At 42.4% G+C, this 24,734-nt stretch overlaps 1 protein-coding gene and 1 non-coding gene across 2 annotated transcripts in view; one reads left to right on the top strand and one right to left on the bottom strand.

The window, feature by feature from the left end:
• Positions 1-24,734, top strand: part of NHS (NHS actin remodeling regulator) — a 371,148-nt gene that overhangs the window by 62,173 nt on the left and 284,241 nt on the right. The window lies entirely within an intron of this gene.
• Positions 3,811-3,917, bottom strand: LOC130039482 (U6 spliceosomal RNA). The gene has a single exon (XR_008794901.1). It is a non-coding gene; the product is annotated as a U6 spliceosomal RNA (small nuclear RNA).

The following is a 24,734-nucleotide window of genomic DNA, read 5'->3' as shown; positions in this document are numbered from 1 at the left end:
GTGAGGAGCCTTTGGCAGTGGCCAGATTGGTGCTCAGATCCCTTGGCAAGCTTGAGTGGGCATCAAAGACACAATAAAGGAGCCTCACTCAGTTTCTGGCAATTCTATCACTGGGTTTTATGCCTGTGTTCAAAATATCCCATTTCCCCATCTGTAAAATAGAGATAATCCTTCCTCACCTTGCAGGGCTGTTAGGAGGATTAATTAGCTAATATTCGTCAAGTGCTTTGAAGATGAAAAGGCATGTGGAAGTGCTCAGATGTATTCAGGAAAGGCCGCGAGTGCCTGTTGGAAGTGCCTTTATTGTCCCCAGTCTCTTTTTGGCAGTTATATTTCTCTTCACTTTTAACTGTGTTTCAGGGAGCAAAGTGTTGGTGCAGTTTGCAGGATGGTGTGCTGATTAGCATAAAACAAAGACAGCGTTTCCGGGTTTTTATGCCTTGGTACGAATATAGCTTATCAGTTGGCATGACTTCTGAAGACCTTTAAAGTCATCAAGTTCTGGTGGTAATCCAAGGTGAGCTCAGTCCACTTGGAGTAGAGGGAGGAAGTGCATTAAAAAGAGATGAAGCCAGATGGCCTTGAATTGGGTGGGTTTCTAGAAATGGAGGCCAGTTTTGAAGTTATAAAAAGTGAGTAGAAGGTAAGGGGGAAATCTAACAGGGAATTACTCTGTGTTGTCTGCACCTTTACAAATAGGAAGAGGGTCCCCCTGTCTTATTGAGAGCTTGCTTTCCCAGGCTCTCAGTTCTGGTTATGTCTTCCACGTGGTACATTTCTTCTTGCTGGGCCAGACTTAGAAGAAGGAGTTCATGTGGCTCCACATACCGCGAGGATGGATTGATGGCTGTAGGTAATGAATTCATCCCTTACTGCCCAAAGGTTCATGCCTTAGGAACTGGGTGTGAGGCTGTGTTGAGAAGCATGCTCACTGCTCTTGTGCTAGTGACTTCTTTAGAATTTATAATACTCTCAGGATCTTTTCTGGCATGTTCTTGTTTGTTATCATTCCTTGAGCCTGAAAGAAGAAAAATAATAGTGCTAAGTATACTTAATTGTTCGCAGGTCTGCTTGCAATCCTGAAAAAGACATTTAAATTTTTGAAAATTTTCTCTAGTCATTGCTTTGGAAGACTACCTCACTTACAACAATCTTCACTAACTTTATTATAAGGAAACTTTTTTGATCATTTTTAACAATTTATAACAAGCAGTATAAAATAAATTCTTGAGGGCCCACTATAGGGGCAAGCTTGAGGGGTGGTTGTGAAAATTGGAAATAATGGTGGTGGGAAGGTGTAATGGTGGTAGGATTGGTGTTGGAATATTAACTGTAACAAATCATCATGAGAAACCTTATAAAACAAATAAAACATGCAAATTTTAAAAAATTAAAAAAAAATAGAGCGGGTGTGAACTGCAAGACTGAATAAACCCAGATTTTTGTAAATCACGTTACCTTTGGGGCCTGTGAGGGTTTTTTAAATTTAAATGATGGCTCCTTTTCAGTTTAGTTTTGATTTTATTTCTTTTCATTTGGCTACACCCAGTAGTGCTCTATGCTTCCTTTGGTATCTTTGAAAAACATCTGCAGATATTTTTCAAGTGTGTGTGAGACAAAATACCAGTAGGTAATATATGATAGGGTCTTTCCCCAAATGACCCTCTGGAAAGGGTTTTTCTCAGGTCATTTTGGTGGGGCAGGTCATAGGGTCAAGATACCAAAGAGAAAGCTGCAAGACTGGCCTTTATGTCTTTCTCCTTAAATCAGGACTGTTTAAAATCTGTCTTGTATTTATTCTTCTCTGTTTCTGAAACCAAGACCCTGGATTCCCTTGTCTTCCAAAGGCCTCTTGGCAACCATCCGAGGAATGGCAGAGTTCATTCTGATCGATGTCCAGTGAGTTAAGCTCAACTGTGATGTAGCTCAACCTGTCAAACTCATGGAAAAAATGTTTGTTACATATTCCAGCTGTTCCTCAAAATGCTCCCAAAGAGCTATTTCCATTTGCTAGCTGTCAGGACGATGTAGAGGAATTGCCACCTTTGTTTATATACCAGTTTCCCTTCCATTAGCCAATCAAATTTGGCTAAAAGAAAGCACAGGCTAAGATCATTCCCTGGTGAGTTTCCCCAGTCTTGGAGCTCTTCTTAGCAATAGAAAATAGGGGATGAATTTGAGTTTTTGTGTTTTCCCTTCTATGCAGAAGACCCAAGGTGCATTGCTCAAAGCTGCATCCATGCACAGTTTTGCCATTAACAGGGATGAAGATGTGAGCTCACACATCACCTTGGAAACTGGACCTCTTTGCTGCTGGGAAATGAATGCTTGGTTGCCCAGTGGACTTGGACAGAAAATATTGAACCTACCTCCCTTCATTCCAGCCTGGTGTTGTCAGAGATACAGGCACAAGACTGTTTTGAGCAAAACTTTGAGTCTCTCTGAATCCCATGGACAATGAGTAAGGGAGGGTGCTACTAGGATTATTTTCAGAAATCCACTACTAGGATTATTTTCAGAAATCCAGATGTTATTCCCTTGGGGGTAACAGCTACTTCATTTCATCCTCTAGTCGAAGTGATTTGGGTATCTGAGAATTTCCAGTGGAGAAGTTGGAGTCCTAGTCCACAGATGCTGGTTGTGTAGCACTGTAGCACTGTCGTCCTGTTGTTCATCGATTTTGCTCGAGCGGGCACCAGTAACGTTTCCATTGTGAGACTTGTTGTTACTGTTTTTGGCATATTGAGTACACCACAGGGAGCTTGCCAGGCTCTGCCGTGTGGTACATCTATTATCAACTTAAATCAGCAACTTAAATTGAGCGCTTCCTATTGGTAGCTTGAAATCTTCCACCGTGGAACTGTTTAGATCCCAGACATTGGGGCATTGATCACAGTGAGTTTTCCTCACTCCTAACAGAAGCTTCATTTTTGGGGATTGTTTTGCTTCAGGGAGGAGACTATTTGCCGTCATTTTGGTTTGTGTGGTGCTTGTTGTGGAGAGCGACTTCCCCTGTTATTTTTTTTCTCCCTGATTCTGCCTGAGAGGACATCGTGGGTGGGCTGTGTGACAGAAGATCACCAGGGTGTTGATTCTGTTTCTTTTGCTAATAAGCTATATGACAGGTCATTTTACCTTTCTAGTCCTCAGCTTCATCTTGACTATAATAAAAGTAATTTGGATCATTAGATGATCACTAAGTTTCCTTTTAGCTCTGACATTCTGTGATTCAATGAATGCTTAGCTGCGGGAAAATGTCATGTCTTTTAAAGACTTAGGACCCTTCAAAGCTCTTTCATTTTCCCTCTGGATCTTGGACTCCTAATAATTTCACCTCTATGTAGACTTCTACCTTCAGCACAAATGAATAGGGCCCCTCCAGGCGAGAAACATCATTAATTAATTCCTTTGATCTGGGGGTGTCAAAGCACTTTCAAGGCAGCAGTCATGGTCTCTCTCCAAGGAAGACTGCAGCAGCGTGTCTGTTTTACTAGTACTTTATCACAAGGGTGAGCTCAGTGTCTGGGGTTATTGACTTCTCTTCCCTTGATCAGAAAGGAGCCGACTTCATGTTCTTAAAGAAGGTCTAAAGTTAAGATTATTCTGTTGTATATAAGCCCAGATTACTTGGCATGCTTAGCATGACCAGCCTGCTGACAGACCTCTGTATATTTTCTGTCTTCTGAGGCGGAAATAAAACTGAATATGTTTTTTGTTTGAATATGTTTTTGTTTGAATATGTTTTTTATTTCCAGTATTTTTAAAAAATTTTTTATTAGTGAAACACCATGAGATACAGTTGTAGACTTAAAAAATATGGAACACTTCACGAATTTGCGTATCATCTTTGTGCAGGGGCCATGCTAATCTTCTCTGTATCATTCCAATTTTAGTATATGTGCTGCCAAAGCGAGCACAGACGGAATGTGTTTTTGCCAGTCCAGAGAACGCTTGGATATATGTTTAAATAAAACGTTTACTTCTGGGCTGTATAGATAATACAGTGGGTAGGGTGCTTGCCTTGTGCATGGCTGGCCTGCGTCCGATCTCTGACACCCAACATGGTCTTCCAAGCCTTGCCAGGAATAATCTCTGAGTTCAGAGCCAGGAGTAAGCCCTGAGCACTGCTGGGTGTAGCTCCCCCAAACAAACAACAGAGGAAAAACCCAACCAAACTTTTTCTTTCAAGCTTCTTTCAATGAAGAGTGGTATGACTTGTGTTATAGATTGAAGGAAGACTTTATAGAATATAAAGGCCCTCCCGTTGATCGTCGATTTGCTCGAGCGGGCCCAGTAACGTCTCCATTGGAGACTTTGTTGTTACTGTGTCTGGCATATCGAATACTCTCGGTAGCTTGCCGGGCTCTCCGAGAGGGGCGGAGGAATTGAACCTGGGTCGGCCATGTTGGCCGCTTGTAAGGCAAACGCCCTACCCGCTGTGCTATCGCTCCAGCCCAATAGAATATAGAAGGAATAAAATCCACCTTTATAGGGTTCCTGGAAAGAGAAGGACTACTGATAGGAACTTGGGACTGATCACAGATTTGGACAGCTTTTTGTTGCTTTTTAGAATCTTATCATGACATATAGGCCCACATTTTAGCAACTGCAGAAATATATTCTCATAGGATGAGTTCTTGTTGCCCAAATATGCATGCATACTAGTGTCGACCCATGCCAGTTGCCACTGTGATTGTTACCATGAAGCCATTTACTCTTGAATTGGGAATTCTGAGTTTTTCAGGCATTGGTTTCTCACCCTGTCATCTCAACTGGGCTGTTTGTATTCAGTAGTTATAGCCACGATTCCCACACCTGAAGGTTTGGGCCACGGAGCTGACCAAAAGCATCCACTATGTGAAGGGATAGAAGGGAAGAAATACTACTGGGTTTCAACATTAGAAGAAAATTACAGTATTGTTCTGCATAGCCAACAGAGGCTGGATGCTAACTTCTTAGCCTCAGACTGCCAACAGTGATCCAGATCTGAGGTCTTCCAACTTTACTTGTTGAAATGCTTCCTAAATATGTACTAAGAAATTAAGCTCCCTCTTTTACAGTTTATATTTGCTCCCTGAATTTTTATGATGTCTAATTTGTTGCACAAATATATTTCTAGCACATTGTATATTCCCACTAGTTAAAGACCAGTGACGTCAGCATCCCCTGGGAACTTGTTAGAAATGCATACTCTCAAGTCCTTCCCCAGCCTCACTAAATCAGAATCAGCATTTTAATAAGACTCCCAGGTGATTTATGTGCACATTAAAGAAGCAGTGGTATATATCATATATATACTTTAAGTGTGTCTTCATCAAAATCTTTTAATTTATATACAAAGATCTATTGTATGACCTAATTGGAGAAACCATTTCTTCCTGTCAAGCCAATCAACTGAAGCAGACTTACTTTTAATCAGTGAAAAGAATTGACTTTCTTAGTTGATTCAAGTGATTGTGTTGGCATGTGTGCTTGACCAATCTTCTTTCTTAGTTCTGATTCTGGGGAGGATTGGTAGCTGGCTAGATAAATACATAAGAAACAACTCTGTACTATGAATTTGTTGCCTGCATAAAATATGTGCTGGAAATTTCAACATTTCTTATTGAAGATTTCTTTGCTTTATGCTTTGCATGTGAGATGCCTAGGTTCAATTCCTGGCAAGTCATGGTCCCCCAAACACCATCGGGCACAGAGCCAAGAGTAGTCCATGATCATTACTCTGGGTGTAGTCAAAATATCAAATATTAATTTATTAAAAAATTAAAAAATTCTCTGTCTGCCAGGAGACTTTTACTCCTTGGAATAAGACACACTGGTAAGATTGAATATTGGGAAGCAATAAACTATTCTCGAGTAAAAAGGGAGAAGGCAGATGTGAAAGATTTAATAAGTAGCAAGAGATCACAGGCCTGCTATATGGGTTTTAGGGAGGTAAGCATGGAAGCTTAAGTTCTGAAAATTAAATCTCTTGCACCTACCCATATGCACACATACTGCCAAAAAAAAAGCACTGGGTGAGCTAGGTGGTAGGTTACCCGAAGAATGTTGACTGGGAAAATAAAATAATGACCTTTTGGTACTTTCTAGATTCAAGACTTTTGATACCCCTTTGTCCTTGAATTTATGTTGTTTTTAATGTGGATGCACATACATGTGTAGGTACATTTCACAAAAGAAACTTAGCCCCAGTTTACTAAATTAAAGCATTCCCTCTCATGTACTCTTAAATTCCAACTTCAGTAGAGTTTATCAAATATTTATTTAGTACCTACTGTGCATCAGATACTGTACTGTGTGGGGGTGGGGGTGGGGGTAGAGAGGTGACAAATATACAGATAAATAATCATTAGAATAATAGGTGTAAGAACTCTTGTGGGAATTATTTAGAGATTTTCATAGGATTAAGTGGAGCGATAGCACAGCGGGTAGGGCATTTGCCTTGCACGCAGCCAACATGGCCGACCCGAGTTCGATTCCTCCGCCCCTCTCAGAGAGCCCGGCAAGCTACCAAGAGTATTCGATATGCCAGACACAGTAACAACAAAAGTCTCCAATAGAGACGTTACTGGGCCCGCTCGAGCAAATCGATGATCAACGGGAGGGCCTTTACTTACTTTACTTTACTTACTTACTTTACTCGAGCTCAAGCAAAGTAAGTAAAGGCCCTCCCGTTGATCATCGATTTGCTCGAGCAGGCCCAGTAACGTCTCCATTGGAGACTTTGTTGTTACTGTGTCTGGCATATCGAATACGTCGCGGGGAGCTTGCCAGGCTCTGCCGTGCGGGCGAGATACTCTCGGTAGCTTGCCGGGCTCTCCGAGAGGGGTGGAGGAATCGAACTCGGGTCGGCCAAGTTGGCTGCGTGCAAGGCAAAGGCCCTACCGCAGCACAGCGGTAGGATGTTTGCCTTGCACGCAGCCAACATGGCCGACCCGAGTTCATAGGATTCCAAAGTGACACAATTCCCAGTGTTAACTTAATAACACAGTATCCTTTATAGGGTATATCGCTCCTAAAGAAGTGATACTGAAGTCTCTTGAAGATGCATCAGCCTGTGTGTACACATGGGTGTGTGTACACACATGTGAGGACACACACAAACTCATACACACACTTTCCAGGTCAAACCATAGACCTGAGATGCTACTCAAGTACTTTAATGTTTTAATTTCCTTTGATTTCATCCATAGTAACATCAAGTATTTCAGCAGTTTCCAAGGAATCCAGGGAGACTTGCTGGAAGTTTAAATATAGAAAGAACATCAGAGAAATTGGAGAGAAGTAACTTTATTGGCTTTGGGGCCAGGTTCATAATTTCATCCGTTTTCTGAGGTGCATGTACACAGAATATTGTATCACTTGTCAGGCATGTGTACTGCCAATTACAGGATTTAAAAATAAGAAAAGTAAGCAGATGCTTGATTGCAGAAAAAGTGGAGACGCTAGGTCCCACTGACTCCTCCCATGCCATGCAACCAATAAACCTGGGATCCATGCATAAGGAAAGAAAAAGTGCTAGAGACTCTATTGTTCTGCTTGAGCCATGAACCATGGTAACTTGTTAACTCCAGTCCTAGGATCCAGTTATTTATTGCTAAGCTTCTGTTTGCATTAATTATTTTAAAAACAACCCTTCTTCTGTTCTACCTGAAATGGAATAATTTGGAGGTATTTGTGGTGAGAATGTTTTGGGGGTGAGAACACAGAACTCACAATTGCTATCTAGGATTCCTTGGTTGCAGTCTGCTGCCCTCCATACTTCAACATTTGCTCCTTGCCACTCTATTTTGTTGAACTCCACTTAGGGCTTTAAAAAGGCAAAAAACTCTTAGAGGATGGACTTTATATATTGTTGACAACCTTGAACGTAGTGCTTCTGATTGGTTCTCTGTATTTGTCTATTTTTCATGTAAAATGTTTATATAATTTCAAAGTTATGAAAAAGCTGCAAGAAAAATACAGAGATCTTTGACAGTGACTTTCCCTTTTATATGTATTTATATTTAACTTAAACACTATGATTTACAAGTGTGTTCATAATAGAGTTGTTTCAGGCATTCAATGTTCCAACACCAATCCCAACACCAGTGTGACCTTCCCTCCTCCAGTATCCCCAGTTCCTCATTCACCTCCCAAGACTGCACCCTTAGCAGGCACAAATCTAATTAATATTTCTTGTTACAACAAAAGGGAATGAGGAATTATTAAAAAACAAGAGAGAATTTATGATAATTGTTATATCTCACAAAAGTTATGTTTCTGAAGATTTACTGAGCTATCAGGTGCTAGTTGAGCCTTCTGTGTTATTGTTTTCACTCACTGAGCTTAGTGGCTTTCTACACAACTTTCCGATCAAATTTACAGTGCTCCTACTGGACTTTTAGTGCTGTGAAATTTGGAGATGTTGCAAGGCTGCGCATGTGGCTGCGCACTCTAGTTGCTGTAGAGCTGGAACTAGTTGGTAGCTTGGCAGATTATGAGGTTCAGTTATGGAGCTGGGCTGTTTCTATGATGGAGGATGTTGAGTGTTGGTGTGGCAGCTGGGCCTTCCGAATGGAGGGCAATCTACCCTCCACCATTAACGAGAATGCCCCCAGAGTTCTCAGTCTGGAGACTGTTCTATCAGGGATGGCTTGGTATTCTTTTGAGATTAGTTGTGAAGCTGGGTCATTTCTATGCTAGAGAACCAACTTTCTCTTTTATAAGATTGACAGTTTTTCATGATTAGTTTCAGGTTATTCACATTTCTTTCCTTTTGGTTTATTACTTCTAAAAACATTTAAAAAGCAAAAGTTTTAATGAAATACAATACACTCATGTAGAGCATGCAGTTCAGCATATTCAGAGTTCTACAGCATCACTACAATTAGTAAAAGTTTTATTGCCCTCACCCACCCAGATCTTGTATATTATCTGCCACCCTTCCTCCCCAGCACCCATGAAAGCCACTAATCTATTTCAATCTGTACAGATTTGTCTCTGTTAAGCATTTAATATTCATGGAATCACTAAAGATATAAGCTTTGTGTCTGACTTCTTTGACTTAGTATGGTGTTTCACGTTTCACCTGTGGAGTTTCATTTCATTTCATTTCATCATCCTGTTATTCGTTGATTGCCTCGAGCAGGCCCCAGTAACGTCTCTTTCATCCTAGCCCTGAGATTATATTCAAGGCTATTTAGGAGAATGAGACCCATCATTGTTACTGGTATTTGGCATATTTGGTACGCCATGGGGAGTTTGCCAGACTCTGCCCTGTGGGCAGGCTACATTCGATAGCCTGCAAGTTTGTCCAAAATAGGAATGAGACAATAAGATGTCATAAAAAAAGTTTTGATAAGATGTCGCGCGGCCGCAAATGCGGCCGCGCGGTTCTGGGATCTGGATTTTATAGTCTCTGAGTCTTGGCCGCTGATGGGATTACACGGCGCCAGGGGGCCAGGTGGTGGGTGTGACCCCGCCTACTGGAATTTGGAGGATCTGGGTGGAAGATGCTCGACTCCAATTCGAGTAGGCTTGAAGGTTTCGGCCCCGGAACCCGCGTGGCTTTGTCCCTCTGCCAGTACCTTCATGTGTGCGGAGAGTGGTCTCAGCATGGTGGTGGCTGGTCCTGGAGGTCTTCGGCTGCCGGAGCCCTGGTCGGAGTAGCATGGGACAATATTTAATTTTTTGTTGTTGAACATATTCCATTGTTTGGATATAGCTTGCTTGTTTATCAATTTATCTGTTGTGGTGGGTTGTTTCCACCTTTTGGTCATTGTGAATAATGCTGCTGCAATTAATTTTACAAGCTTTTGTATTAACCTGTATTTTCTTTTCTTTTTGGTATCCACTAGATACCAAATGGAACTGCTGGCCCATATGGTAAATACCCTATAATTTTTGTGGCAACAGGTTATACATTTTTGACTGTTATTATCTTGTGAGTCTTTTATCTTATGAGATTTTGTGGGCCAAACCTGGTGATGCTCAGGGATTATTCTTGGCTCTGTCCTCAGGAATCACTGCTTGTGATCCTTGAGGGCCCATATAGGATGCCAGGGATTGAACCCAGATGGCCAACACCCTATATGCAAGGCAAACACCCTGCCCATTCTACTATGTCTCCAGCCTCAGTCTTGTGATATTTAAAGGTAGAAAGTGGAGGTAACTTCTAAGGGGTCAAACAGTGGATCCTGGAGCACTTAATCTAGTAGTATCATTTTTATGGGTACAACAAACTCATCTTTGACTTCTTGTGACCTTGTTTTTCAGAAGACTAATGACGCTCTGGGGTCTGTAACCCTGCCAGAGAACGAATTTTTTATTTTCAGCCTCTCTTGAGAGATGCATATGAAACACGACCTCCTAGAGTGCTTGATAGACTGTCAGCCCATATCTGCAGGGAACACAAACCAGCTGTTCAGCTCTGTTAGCTCCCTTCTCATCTGGAATTGCCTTTCATGGGTTTTCCCCCTCCCCCAGACAATGGCCCAAGTTATAGCTTTGCTGTTGCCAGCCCCCCTTTAATTGAGTTCTTCATTTTGAAGTCTGTTATTTGTGTGTTGTCTGGAACTTGATTGGAGGGCCATGATTTATCTTGAACTCGATCATTTAGTAAAGTTTGGTTTGATGAATTCCAATGATTCACCTGTTCCATAAAGAATGGGAAGGGTGCATGTGTACATGCATGAGTGCGTGTGTATGCACCTGTGTGTGTACATGGCACTGAGGTGATTGATCCTTGAGAAGAAATTATCTCTAAAACATAACCAGATCAGAATGGGAAACTCTCCTTTTTAGAAAGGACGGCCTCCCAATGGGACTTTAATTGCTAAAATGACAAAAGGGTCTTATAGTTCAATCTCACTGATAAATGGCCCCCAGTTCCACCCTGATATGGCATTCCATACTGCTGCAGCGCCAACTGAGACCTTCACCATAAGGTTCACATGTATTTTTCTTTGTTGAATTGATTTGAATTTGAGTAGGACACTTTCCCTGACTCACTCCCACCTGCAGGTTTAGACTTTGTGTTTCTTTGTTTGTCTAAGTCTTGGGTGTTATGATGGCTCAAGTCATGGCAAAGAATGATCTTTAAATTCCTTGCCCAGGAATTCAAGGCCATTTATGACTGATGGTATAGTGGATAAGAATGAATGAAGGTTGTAGAGGTAGACTACATGGGGTTAACCCCACTCTGTGTGACACTGTATGCATGACTTAATGTCCTACAGATCAGTTTCTTTATCTGTAAAATGGGAATAAGTACTCTGGAAATAACCGAACAGATGTAATACCCTTAGAAGGTGCTTACTAAGTACTTGCTGTAATTGTTATTACTAATGTATGTTATGGCTATTGCTACAGCTCAGGGACTACCTCTTCTATGAAGCTGTACTTGAGTGAGTGTCTTGCTCACTACTTTGTTTACAGTACCAAGAATAGTGCTTGGTATTTATAATAGATGCTCAATAAATATTTGCTGAACGAATGAATAAGTGAATGAATGCTTATGTTGTGTCTGGGAGTCATCCATTGCTTCTGAATTTTTGGTAGCACTTCATCTGTCTCTGCTACCTAACTTTTATTGGTGTTAATTGTACTATAAATGCAACCCTCTTATCCAGATAGTCAGCCCTTGGAGAGTAGGTCCTGGGTCAACTGTTCTGGTATTTCCTGTGAGGCGTTGTATGGAGGGCAATAAATATTTGGTAAATAATTAATCCCTTTTGGAAGTGGTGGTCTTAAACCATTACTTGAGTGAATGTTTTTACTGGATGCAAACAGAGACATGTGCCTAATGAGAGAATAACCCTCCAACAATTTCATGACATGTGCCTTGCTTTCTTTATTTCTAAAGGAAACGGTAAAGGTAAAAGTTGAAGAGGTAGGTGACAGTGGGAGCCAGAGACTTGCAATAAATAAAAAATGGGAGTTCAGTTCAAAGAACAGGTTGATGTTAAAGTTTTATTGCACTTTAACAATTTCAGGAAATATATAGGCTTCATTCCACTTTGAACTCCTTCAAGTGTTGTTGTTTTTCCAATAAAAGCACACAAGAATCTTTGGATCATCAGGAAATACAATGGAGTCTTTGCCTTGGGGTCTGAATTTAATTATTGGACTATTTGCCATGCTGTGGTTGTCTAGTTGGGAGTCAAGGTCTGTGTCCTTTCAAGAAGGGATGCTTAGAAAGGAGAAGCCACTTGACCTGTGGTTAGTTAGAGCAAGACTGGCTCATCTGCAGGTGGGGTGCTGAGTGAGGAAAGTAGATCCGAGGGAGACTGAAACTAACTGAAGAGATTTCCTCACTTTTGACAAATCACATTTGATCGAACTGGGAAGAAGAGAAGTATTGAGCCCATTCCCATATATTATGGAAGAAGGAGACATGTGAGTGAAAATCAAGGTATGAAGTGGATCCAGCTGTCATTTCCTCAATTTAACCCTAGGATTTATATATTTTTATATATAGAGATGTATATATATATATATATATATATATATATCTTGAGGGCTAGAGCTATAGCACAGCGGTAGGGCATTTTCCTTGCACGCAGCCAACATGGCCAACCCAAGTTCGATTCCTCCGCCCCTCTCGGAGAGCCCGGCAAGCTACCGAGAGTATCTCACCCTCCTGGCAGAGCCTGGCAAGCTACCCGTGCTGTATTCTATATGCCAAACACAGTAACAATAAAGTCTCCAATGGAGACATTACTGGGCCCGCTCGAGCAAATCGATGAACAACGGGAGGACAGTGACAGTGATATATCTTGAAGTTTTGGCTATATAATTAGCCTCAAACCATAGTGACTTATCCCAATAAATATTTATTTCCCTCTTACACCATAACCCTGGGGATCTTGGAAGGACTTGGAAGCAGGTACTGTGTTAAACATAGCTACTCAGGGACCCAGGGTCCATGCATGATGAGGTTCCAAATACCGTTAGGGTCTTGCAGTCCTCTACTAGACACTCAAATCCAGTCACCACTCAAGGAGAGAACACGCATAGGGAACATGAGGCAGTTTTGATGAACTATGCTTGGACATGCCATTGTTAACTAACACTGGCCAATCTCCCTTCATAATCATACCATGTCACCAGGAGGCTGAGAAGTGGCCTAGAGGAGAGGCAAACAGTTTGGTGAAAACTAGTCATCTCTGCCACACAAACCAAACAGGAAACTTCTTTCAGTTGCCAGAATGAGGGACAAGGGTATTGGACTGTGGTTTGGGAAATGCTTCATTTAAAAAATTGCTGCTAGTATATCCTCAAGAAGGGTACCACCACTGTCATACTGAAGGCAATAATTCAATGATTCATTCCATTTTCTTTCTACTGTTTTTTTAATTTTGGCCATATCTCATAGGGCTTCAGGGATACTTCTTTTTTTTTCTTTTTTTTCCCCTTTATTTTATTTTATTTTTTTTTAAAGTTGTAGATTTACAATTTTTTGTGCTTTGGTTTCAATTATACAATGATCAGATACCCATCCCTCCACCAGTGCCCATTTTCCACCACCATGGATAATATCCCTCCCACCCCCATCCCCCCATCCCCCCTGTCTCTGTGGCAGGGCAATCCCCTGTGTTCTCTCTCTCCTTTTGGGTGTTGTGGTCTGCAAAAGAGGCATTGAGTGGCAAACATGTTCAGTCCATAGTCTACTTTCGACATGCATCTCCCCTCCTGGGAGGATCCTCCAAACATCCTTTATTTGGTGCTCCCTTCTCTATCTGAACTGTCCTTTCCTCTAGGATACCCGGCTGGCCTCTAAGTTATGGAGTAATCCTCCTGGTGCTGATCTCAGCTATTCTTGGGTATTAATCTCATACTTTGTTACTTTATATCCCCCAGATGAATGCAATCTTTCTATGTCTATCCCTCTATTTCTGACTCATTTCGCTTAGCATGATACTTTCCATATTGTACCACTTGTATGTAAATTTCATGACTTCATCTTTTCTAAGAGCTACATAGTACTCCATTGTGTAGATGTACCAGAGTTTCTTTAACCAGTCATCTGTTCTTGGGCATTCAGGTTTCTTCCAGTTTCTGGCTATTGTAAAGAGTGCTGCAGTGAACAAACAAGTGCAGATGTCACTTCGACTATACATTTTTGCCTCTCTGGGATATATTCCCAGGAGTGGTATTGCTGGGTCAAATGGGAGCTCAATTTCTAATTTTTTGAGAATCGTCCATACTGTTTTCCAGAAGGGCTGAACCAGTGGACATTCCCACCAACAGTGAAGGAGTGTCCCTTTCTCGCCACATCCACGCCAGCATCGGTTGCTTTTGTTCTTTTGGATGTGGGCCAGTCTCTGAGGTGTGAGATGGTATCTCATTGTGGTTTTGATCTGCATCTCCCTGATGATTAATGATGTAGAGCATTTTCTCATGTGCATTTTAGCCATTCGGATTTCTTCTTTGAGAAAGTTTCTGTTCATTTCATTGCCCCATTTTTGGATGGGGTTGGATGTTTTCTTCTTGTGGAGTTTAACCAGTATTTTGTATATCCTGGATATCAACCTCAGGGATACTTCTGACTCGGTGCTCAGGGATCATTCTTGGTGGTAGACAGGGGACCAAGCTATAATGGGGATTGAACATGGGCTCCAAGAGGCAAAGCCTGAACTCCAGCCATTTGACTACGTCCTTAGGCTCTCATTCAGTTTTCTGTTAGCATCTTCCCTAGGCCTGGTGTTGCATTGGTCACAGAGGACACCATGGCACAAATACAGAAAACATCCTCTGACATCTAGCATCTGTCGACAGAGAGGTGATTGAATGTACACATTTCATATAATATGATGACTACTCATATGGAATGGGAAGAAGTTGGAGTGTTATGGGAGATCTAGGACATTTGAGAGAGTCAGAGACGTGTTTAGAAAAAATTGGCATGCACAGTGGAATCTGAAAACCCCCCTCCCATCCTCAAAGGATGCAGGACAGTGGCGTGGACACATGTACGCCAAGCAGAAGAAGCAGCTGGGTAATTATCCGTCTTAACTCTACTTTTGAAATCACTATGCTAGGTTTGACCAGTGACTTTAGAGTCTTGATGCAATGGTCCAGGCATGTTTGATTTTTGAAACATGAAGCGTCCAGGTAATTCTGATGCACAACCAAGGTCACGAATCATAAGAAATCAGGGGAGAAAGCTCAGTGGGCTCAAAATATGCTTTGCCTGCAGGATCTCTGGCAGTCTGACGTCCCCTGGGCACCACCGGGAGTGATCCCTGAGCACAGAGCTTGGAGGAGTCCCCCAGCACCTCTGGGTATGGCCCTGAAACAAAACACAACAAAACATTGAAAATCATTTACTAGATTGGCAACACCATGAAGAGGCCAGAGGAGACCATAGTCTAAATATGCAGAACTCAAGATATTTCAGAATGAGGTTGTTTCCATACTGAATCCTGGCATCAGAGGGGTCACAGAAGGAACAGGTGGAGTTGAGGTAAGGCTACCACCCAGGAGCTATCTGTGTTTCTCCCCAGGGCTCTGAGCCTGGCGGGGCTACAGCACCGAAACTCCTCCCATGGGATCTAATTACTTCGTGGCCTGTCTGTGGTGGTTTGGGCAAGAGCAAATATGGAGCATATGAAAATCTGTCTCTCCCTCACTTCTTAAGCAGACAACGACTGGTATGCACGTTCTGTTTGTGACTGGCTAGAGCCTGTGTTCCCTAGGGCTGGGTAGGGTACAGGTGCAGCGTCAGAATTGTTATCAAGCTTGTATGCAGGCTCCTTTAGAAAGAGCCTATTGGGATGGAAGTGGCCACATGGGTCCCTGTACACCCTGGTGTGCCGACCAGCTGTTGTTTCTGGTCCTCTTGGAGTCTGTCAATCGGTACCCTCATGATGACAATGTGGAGATCCCCTGGGCCCCAGCCTGCATGCTTAACAGCCTGGAGTCTTGGAGGCCTCATGTTTTCCCCAGACCACACCATTCTGCTCAAGTGTTTGGAAGCCCCTGGAACATTCTTGGTCGCAAATACATGCCAGCTCACTCTTGAATAACTACTGTTTAACATGAAGAACTAGCACTTTGTTCTCGTTTGAACAGTATAAAAGTCAGGGCCTTAACCTTCCCATTTTTTCCCCCATTCAAATCATAGGCCTAAAAATGTTCAAGCTGGCTATTGAGGCGGTCAGTGCTGTGATTCTCAGAAGACTGTGACCTTTGGGGGGAATAATTCCAAATATAGAGAATGGTTTGCTGAGGGAAAAGTTCAGACCTATTTTCACTATTTTCCTCACAGAAAAATACTATGGTTATTGGGTTTTCCTCAGAAAGAAAGAAGAGAGAAATAGCCTACCTTTTTTTCTGTAGCTGTGTTCTCCTGGTACACTTTTATTTTTTTGTTTTTTGGGCCACACTGGCTGATGCTCAGGGTTTAGTCCTGGCTCTATGCTCAGAATTTACTCCTGGCAATGCTCGGGGAACCATAGGGAATGCGGGGGACTGAATTCAAGTTGGCTGCGTGCAAGGCAAATGCTTTACCTGTTGTACAGAGGGGATTCTGGTCTCTGCATGGTGCATTCTCAAATGGTATTTTTCTAGGCATCTTGGATTCTGGTGAGGTATCAAAGGCTTGGAAGTTATTTGTGTGGATACTCATCTCATGGATATATATTAATATAAATTACCTACCCTAGAAGTAAAATTTTAATAATTATCTCTAGGATATGACTGTATCCGTTTTTCCAGAAGAGTCAAGGTGGACATTTAGACCACAAGTAATGAAGCCCCTCCTCCCCTCATCAATTTTCACTGCTAGTGACTTCCACTTTGGAAGTATGTACTTTCTGAGATGTTTGAAGGGAATACCCAACAGATTGCCTAAATTTTATTTGCCACATAGGAAATATGAGCTATGGAGAAACCTGCCTGCTGGAATCCAACCTGTCTAGGAGACACAGCTTGGATTCTCTGCCAGAACCGACCTTTTTTGCCAACTCAAAGGCTTTTGTCTACTAGTTTTCTCATTTGACAGGTGACAAAACAGAATATCTGATAACTGTCTGATCTAAGGTCACACACTGTTTAGTGCAGAGCCATGACTAGCTTCAGGTCCCCTGAAGCTCTGAGGGGGACAGAGGGGCCGGGGAGAAGAGAGAGAGAGAGGGAGGGAGAGACAGAAGTATTTGATTGCACGTCCACCTTATTCTATTGATAGTGAACACCATCCACAGTATACTGTGCAAGTACAGAGTTGACAGTATAAGTCTTGTTTGGACAGTATAACATCAGGGCCTTAACCTTCCCATTTTTTCACTCAAATCATAGAACTAGAGGCCTGAAACTGTTGAAGCTGGGAATTGAATCAGTCAGTGCTATGATTCTTACCAAGGATTCTGAGGTGTTATAATTAACTCATTCCAAAGAGTGGGGTCTGTCCATGGTATATGTGAGAGGATTTACTATCTTTGTGTGTGTGTGTGTGTGTGTGTGTGTTTTCAATTGTCATATCAGGCTGTATGTATTTTATTTGCCGAATAAGAAATATGAGCTATGGAGAAACCTGCTGGAATCCAACCTCTCTCTGATACCCTTGGATTCTCTGCCAGAAATGACCTTTTTCGCCAACTCAAAGGTTTTTGTCTACTAGCTTTCTCATTTGACAGCTGACAAAACAGAATATCTGAACTGTCTGATCTAAGGTCACACACTGTTTAGTGCAAAGCCATGACTAGCTTCAGGTCCCCTTAATAATAATTAAGATAATTATTAAAAGTTTTCTTCTAAGGAAGGTATTTAAATTTTTCCAGTAGGTTCTAGAGCTTCTTGACTCCCACTTCTCTGTGCAAGCTTAGCCCACTTCAGGACGATCTAACAACTGAACTTGCCACCCCTAGTGGGAAATCATGGGGAAAGGCAACACAGGTGCTTCTGAATGAGACCTACCCATAGCTCCTGACCCTGGAGCATGCACTCACTATCTCTTAGGTGCTGTTTAGGGAGTGGAAAATGGAAAATGGTATGAAAATGATGCTTTGAATTTAAGAGAGATGGTTCATCAGTACAGTATGTGCCTTGCATGTGTGAGGCCCTAGATTCAAGAAAAACAAGCAAGCAAGCAAACAAAACTAAAAGAGAGACTAAAAGTGGTGGTCTGAAGACAGTGATATAGGGACTTTGATAGTTTTGTACTTGTGAAGGCACAGGAAGTTTTGTACATCAAAAACATAAAATTAACATTATTGTAACTATGTTCCCTCGAGTACAATAAAAATTATAATACCAATAACACCCCCCCAAAAGCCTAAAACCAAACAAATGAAAGCAATGTACTCCCCTTCAGAAGAATGTTTTCCCTCCATTTTTCCTTCTGTGTCTGATAGTAGATAGCTTGAGTCTAAGCAGACAATCACTTTGCAAGTCTACTTGAAGGGAAAACATACACACAGACACACACATGCCACACAAATGCGCATGCAGACACAAAGATACACACACATGTTTAGGCAATCAAACATGCACATACACACAGATGTTTACATATATATACCCAAAGACACCCCCTCACCCATACACTCACTCCATTTATACAATGGAGATAACTTTATCAAGAATGGCCTCTTAATCAGCCAACATTTTTTGTGATACATGAGATTGAACCAGTCAGATTTATTTTTATTAATAAAAATTTTTATTGAATTACCATGAGATACACAGTTACAAAACTTTCATGATTGCATTTTGGTCATGCAATGTTCCAACAACCATCACTCCACCAGTGTACATTTACCACCACCATGTCCCCAGTATCTCTCCCACTCCCCTCCCATGCCCGCGTGCCTCTATAGCAGGCACTTTTCTTCTTTCTCTCTACTCTCTACTTTTGGGCACAATGGTTCACAATACAGATACTGAGAGTCCATCGTGTTTGGTCCTTTACCCACTTTCAGCACACATCTCCCATCCAGAGTGATCCTTCCAACCATCATCGTCATAGTGTCACTTCTCTGCCCCAACTGCCCTCTTCTCCAGCACTTGAGTCAGGCTTCAACTGTGGTATGATTCTCCTGACCCTTGTTTCTACTGTCCTTGGGTGTTAGTCTCATACTATGTTATTTTATATCCTACAAATGAGTTCAGTCATTTTATGAATGTCCCTGTCCTTCTGACTCATTTCACTTAGCATGGTACTCTCCATGTCCATCCATTTACAAGTGAATTTCATGACTTCATTTTTTTCTAACAGCTGAATAATATTTCATTGTGTAGATATACCATAGTTTCTTTAACCATTCATCTGTTCTCGGGCACTTGAGTTGTTTCCTGATTGAATCAGCAATAGCACTGTTGACTATTGTCAACAGTGCTGCAAAGAACGTAGAAGTATAGATGTCATTTCTGCTGTATTTTTTGCACTCCCAGGATATTCTCAGAAGTGGTATTGCTGGATCATGTAGGAAGCTCAATTCCTAGCTTTTTTGAGGAATTCTCATATTGTTTTCCAAAAAGGCTGGAACACCAACAATGAATAGGAGTCCCTTTCTCCCCACATTTGCACCAGCATGAACCAGTCAGATTTAATGTGAACCATCACTTGCTAGAATTTGCATTCTTACACAGCTGGGCTAGTATAAGAATCCCATAGAACTGTCAAGGAGCTGCTAGGTGTTATACACATAGTGAAGGAGACTGCTAATTGTGGCTTAGATTTTGGTGCTCATCCAGACTCCATTCCCATGAGTAACAATTTCCACCACCTCTAATAGTTCTCTGGCTCTTGGGAATTGCAGCTTGGTTTCCAGGTTGTTCCAGATAAATCTAGGACATGCAGCAGCCATTCTGTCCTCTTTTGGAGTTGGAACACATTGGTGGGTTGGAGAGAAGGGTTGAGGTGTGTATCTGTTGGTCAATATTCTAGGTTCACCTGCTCTCTGGCGGGAATTTGGAGTAAGGAAGAAGCACAATTACCCAGTATTTAATTTTATGAAGGAATTTTTTTTAAATATAAAACTTTCAGGTATATGAAAACAAGAAACGCTAACCAAATTAAAAAATAAATTATTACTAATACATTTGTAGTGGGCTGGAGCAATAGCCCAGTGGGTAGGGCGTTTGCCTTGCATGTGGCCGACACGGCCGGCCCGAGTTCGATTTCTCTGCCCCCTCAGAGAGCCCGGCAAGCTACCGAGAGTATCTCATCTGCACGGCAAAGCCTGGCAAGCTACCCATGACATATTCGATATGCCAAACACAGTAACAAGTCTCACAATGTTACTGGGCCTGCTACAGCAAACCAATGAACAACAGGAGGACAGTGACAGTGACAGTGACATTTATAGTGTAGCTTTCTTCTCAAGAGCATCGTATTCTAAAATCATACTCTGAAAGTTAGTGTTAATAACTCCCTGGCAGGGACGATTCAAGATTGCCCCAAAAGCCTCCATCTTCCCCCAGAGAGCCCGGCAAGCTACCAAGGGTATCCAGCCCGCATGACAGAGCCTGGCAAGCCACCTGTGACATACCAAATGTGTCAACAACGGTAGCTAAAATGGGTCTCATTTCCCTAACCCTGAAGGAGTCTCCAGCTGAGTTGGAAAGAATGAGAGGGCTCGTACTAAGCAGATGGCACACAAGTCAATGGGCGGGAAGGTGCCCCACAAGCAGGTGGCCACCAAGGTGGCCGCAAGAGCGCGCCAGTCACAGGCGGCGTGAAGAAGCCACATGGCTACCAGCCCAATGTCCATGGCGCTGTTTGAGATCTGCCAGCTTCCATTCCAGTGGCTGGTGTGCGAGATCATGTAGGACTTCAAGACTGATCTGAGCTCTTAGAGCTCAGCAGTCATGGCACTACAAGAGGCGTGGGAGGCCTACCTGGTGGGGCTCTTCGGGGACACCAACCTCTGTGCATTCACCGCCAAGTGCGTCACTATTATGCCTAAGGACATCCAGCTGGTGTGCTGCATCCGGCTGAGAGAGAGCATAAAGTTCACGATGCTGAACTCTCAGGGCTGGGACAAATAGAGACGCTACTGGTTCCCGCTCAAGTAATCAATGATTAATGGGATGACAGTAACAGTGACAACTCCCTGGCATGTCTTTACGTTTTAATATATATATATGTCTATCACAGCAATTAATACTGGTTTGTGTGATTTTAAATTGGTATACATTGTTTTGTACTACATATATCTTTGTGCAACTTGGATTTTGTATTCAACATTATATAGGGAGTTTTTGTTTTCATACTGTTACTTGTAATTCTACTTGATTCATTTTCATGACTTTATATAGTTCATTTTATAAGAGACCTAGGTCTGAGACTTTGATTTCTGGAGTCAAACTGCCTAGAATATGCACCCCTACCCAGCTGGGCAAATTTGGCCTCATGTGTATGCACAGGGCTAGAGCAATAGCACAGTGCGTAGGGCGTTTGCCTTGCATGCGGCCCATGTGGCCGACCCAGGTTTGATTCCTCCGCCCCTCTTGTAGAGCCCAGCAAGCTATTGAGAGTATCTTGCCCGCATGGCAAAACCTGGCAAGCTACCCATGACATATTCGATATGCCAAACACAGTAACAAGTCTCACAATGGAGACGTTACTGGGCCCACTGGAGCAAATCGATGAACAACGGGAGGACAGTGCTACAGTGCAGTGCTGCAGTGTGTGCACAAAGGGGTGATTTTATTACTTGCATTATACCATCATGAAACGGGTCTGAGAAAAACTGAAAACGTTTAGATGGAGATTCATGAATTTCCTAGACTTGTGGTTTTCCATCATGTCTTCCTCTTGGCAGAATTAACTGAAACCAAAACGATGGTTCCTTAAGCGTATCAGCCCCTTAGTCTTTTCTTGGTCTGGGCCTGACTGAACCCGTCCTCCTCTCCAGAGTGAGTGTCTTTCAGTAACTCATACCTGGGAAGTGTGGGAAGACATGAGCGCCATCTGAGGGATGTGGTGAGGGTTTCTTCGTGCTCCTCAAAACTGGGTTTGTAGATTTGATTCGTGGCCCATTGCTGAGCGGACCCAGTGGCAGGGATGACAATCTCCTGGCTCCTTGATGGCAGTGCTAATACCCCCCACCTCTCCACCCTAGCACCAGCCCAGATCTCCTGCATTCCTCTTCCTTGTTGTTCTCAAGTCTGAGCCCTTTAAAAAGCCTTTCTCTCCCCTTGTTCAAACGGTGCAATTGTGGGTGATTGAAACCACATTTTTATATGTGTCAAAATCAGTTCAGCCCTTAGAAAGAAATCATAATATAAATTGGATCATATATCCTGAGTGTATGCCACCAGCTAATTCGTTTGTTAGCCCATTCAGCTACATAGGATTAAGTGAGTGTTTATTCTTAAGCAGCCACATGTGGGTCTCATTAATGCACTCTGCTACGGCTTGTGCCTAATATCTTGTCAAATAGGGGAGCCTATACAAGGCCCTTGCAAACCACGGAACTGCAGGGAGCCATTACTTCTCCAGCAGACTCTAGTGATTAATGGGGTGGGGCTGGGGGAACTGGCCGCCTTTCTCTAACTTGATGTTCCAGAAACTTGCTGTCATGCATTTCTATTGGCCTCTCTCTAAAGCAAAGGGCAAAAGGAGGGTCTGCACGTATGTTCTAGCACAAAGGACATGGACTTGGGGTTTGATTATGTGGATGTGAGTGTAAGAGGCAAGAACAAAAATGTAATTTAGAATGTCCCTGACCCTTTTTGCAATTGCACACGTGTTAAGTTCCTTGCAGCCTTGCATAGGCTGTGGTCTACACCCTCTGGGCCACATTTGCCAGAACTACATCCTAGGGTTCCAATGCAGGAGGATGCAATCACAATCTGGCATTCCACGAAAGTACAAGATCTACATGTCAGACCAATGTTCTTTTTTTTGGTGGGGGGGTCACACCCAGCGATGCTCAGGGGTTACTCCTGGCTCTGCACTCAGGAATTACTCCTAGCGGTGCTTAGGGGACCGTATGGGATGCCAGGGATTGAACCCGGGTCTGCTGCGTGCAAGGCAAATGCCCTACCCTCTGTACTGTCACTCCGTCGCAAAGGACCAATGTTCTTAACCTCAGTTTCAAGTTGGATTCATCTAGAGGGATTTTGAAAATGCTGGGGCCTTGATTGCACCACAAGAGATTCATAGATAAATGTTATAAAGTATATCTGGGCACTGGCCTGCCTGCTTGCCTGCCTGCCTGCCTGCCTGCCTGCCTGCCTGCCTGCCTGCCTGCCTGCCTTCCTTCCTTCCTTCCTTCCTTCCTTCCTTCCTTCCTTCCTTCCTTCCTTCCTTCCTTCCTTCCTCTTTCGACCAGGGTTAAAATCCAGTCGTAGGAGATTAATAATAACCCCTGGCTTCCGGGAAGTTAGGATTACTTCATAAGAGAACAGTGGGACTCTATCCAACACACATGCCCATCCAGTGGTCCCTCTCTCTCCTAACTTCCACCCCACTTCCCTCTGTCCTACCCAACTTCACATTCCCCTGGGGAAAAATGTTTCCCTTGCTCCTGAGGGTAAGACTGTGGGAACTGGTGCTGACAAAGGCTGGTGAATCCTCACGCATAATTTTCACCCAGAATTGTTGTCTTGTGTGTTGTTGTGTCTTGGGAATGTTATAACAAGAGCTTCATTTGTTTGCGTATGTGTGCATTTTCCTGTCATTCCCTGTTCATTTATTTATTTTCGACTCACCAGTCCATGGGAGTCAAAGTATGGGAAGACAGAGTTTAGAAGCGCTTCATTCCTGTTACCTGCTCTTGGTTCCAGAGTCATATTATGTCTAGGTAATTGCAAGTGTATGTGTTGTTGGCTAGTGCTGAGGTAAGTCAGGAGCCCAGAGGCACACCAGGGAGCTCATTGAGTCACCCTACATGTTCTTTGTAAGGGTTGAGCAAGGTGTTTTTGGACAGGACTCCTAGCCTAGGCAGCCCACACAGGTTGGCAGAGGCTAAGTTCTCCCAACTCCTCCCATAAATACAACTATAAGTAGGGGAATAATGTGAGAGATGGAATAATGCCGGGAGTATTCCATCAGCCATATCTGTGACATCAGGGTGATGTTTTGTTGCTCTCTGTGTTTTAGGTAAATGAATCATTCCAGGTTTTGTATTTTGTGTCTGGTTTCTTTCACTCAGCATTATGCTGTGTGATTCCTTCATGTTGTTTTAAGTATTTGAAGGAAGGACTTTCACCAAGTACTGAACTCAGATTCTAAGAAGACTTGGGACTTGAGGTAAACTAAGTTTAGTTGCTAGTTAAACACTTTTAGTATAGAAGTATAAGTTGAGGTAAACTAAGTTTAGTTGCAATTTAAATACTTTTAGTGAAGAAGCATAAGTCATGTAAAATGATCAAAACTTAAAAATGAAAACTTAAAAAAATTACATATATAAATATATATTTATAAATATAAATATATATCTATATAAATGTAGATGGATATGTTAGGTTTTTTTGTTTATGTCTAAAGAAAACATAGTCTACAGGTTTTGTAAGTGAATTTTTTTTCATGTATCAGAACAACAATATTTCTCTGAGTCACCAAGTACTGTACTTTACTGCATAAGAATCATCAACTTTATGTCAGTTTTGGGAAGCAAAAATGTGGGGATATGACCATTATGTGAAGCTTCAAAAAGTTTGCCAGTTACTTGAAAGTAAATGGTTTATGGTGAAATATGACAGTTTTCTCTAATATTTCCTTTAAGGGTTACATTGGTTTTTCTTTAGATAACAAACTTAGGCTTAATATATTTTAACTTTATTGGGGGACATAAGATATA

The sequence above is a fragment of the Sorex fumeus genome, unplaced genomic scaffold (genome assembly GCF_029834395.1).
Source record: "Sorex fumeus unplaced genomic scaffold, SorFum_2.1 ptg000086l, whole genome shotgun sequence".
In the NCBI taxonomy this organism is placed as follows: Eukaryota; Metazoa; Chordata; class Mammalia; order Eulipotyphla; family Soricidae; genus Sorex; species Sorex fumeus.
The sequence above is the reverse complement of the archived record's forward strand: the minus strand, read 5'-3'. Positions and strand labels throughout refer to the sequence as shown.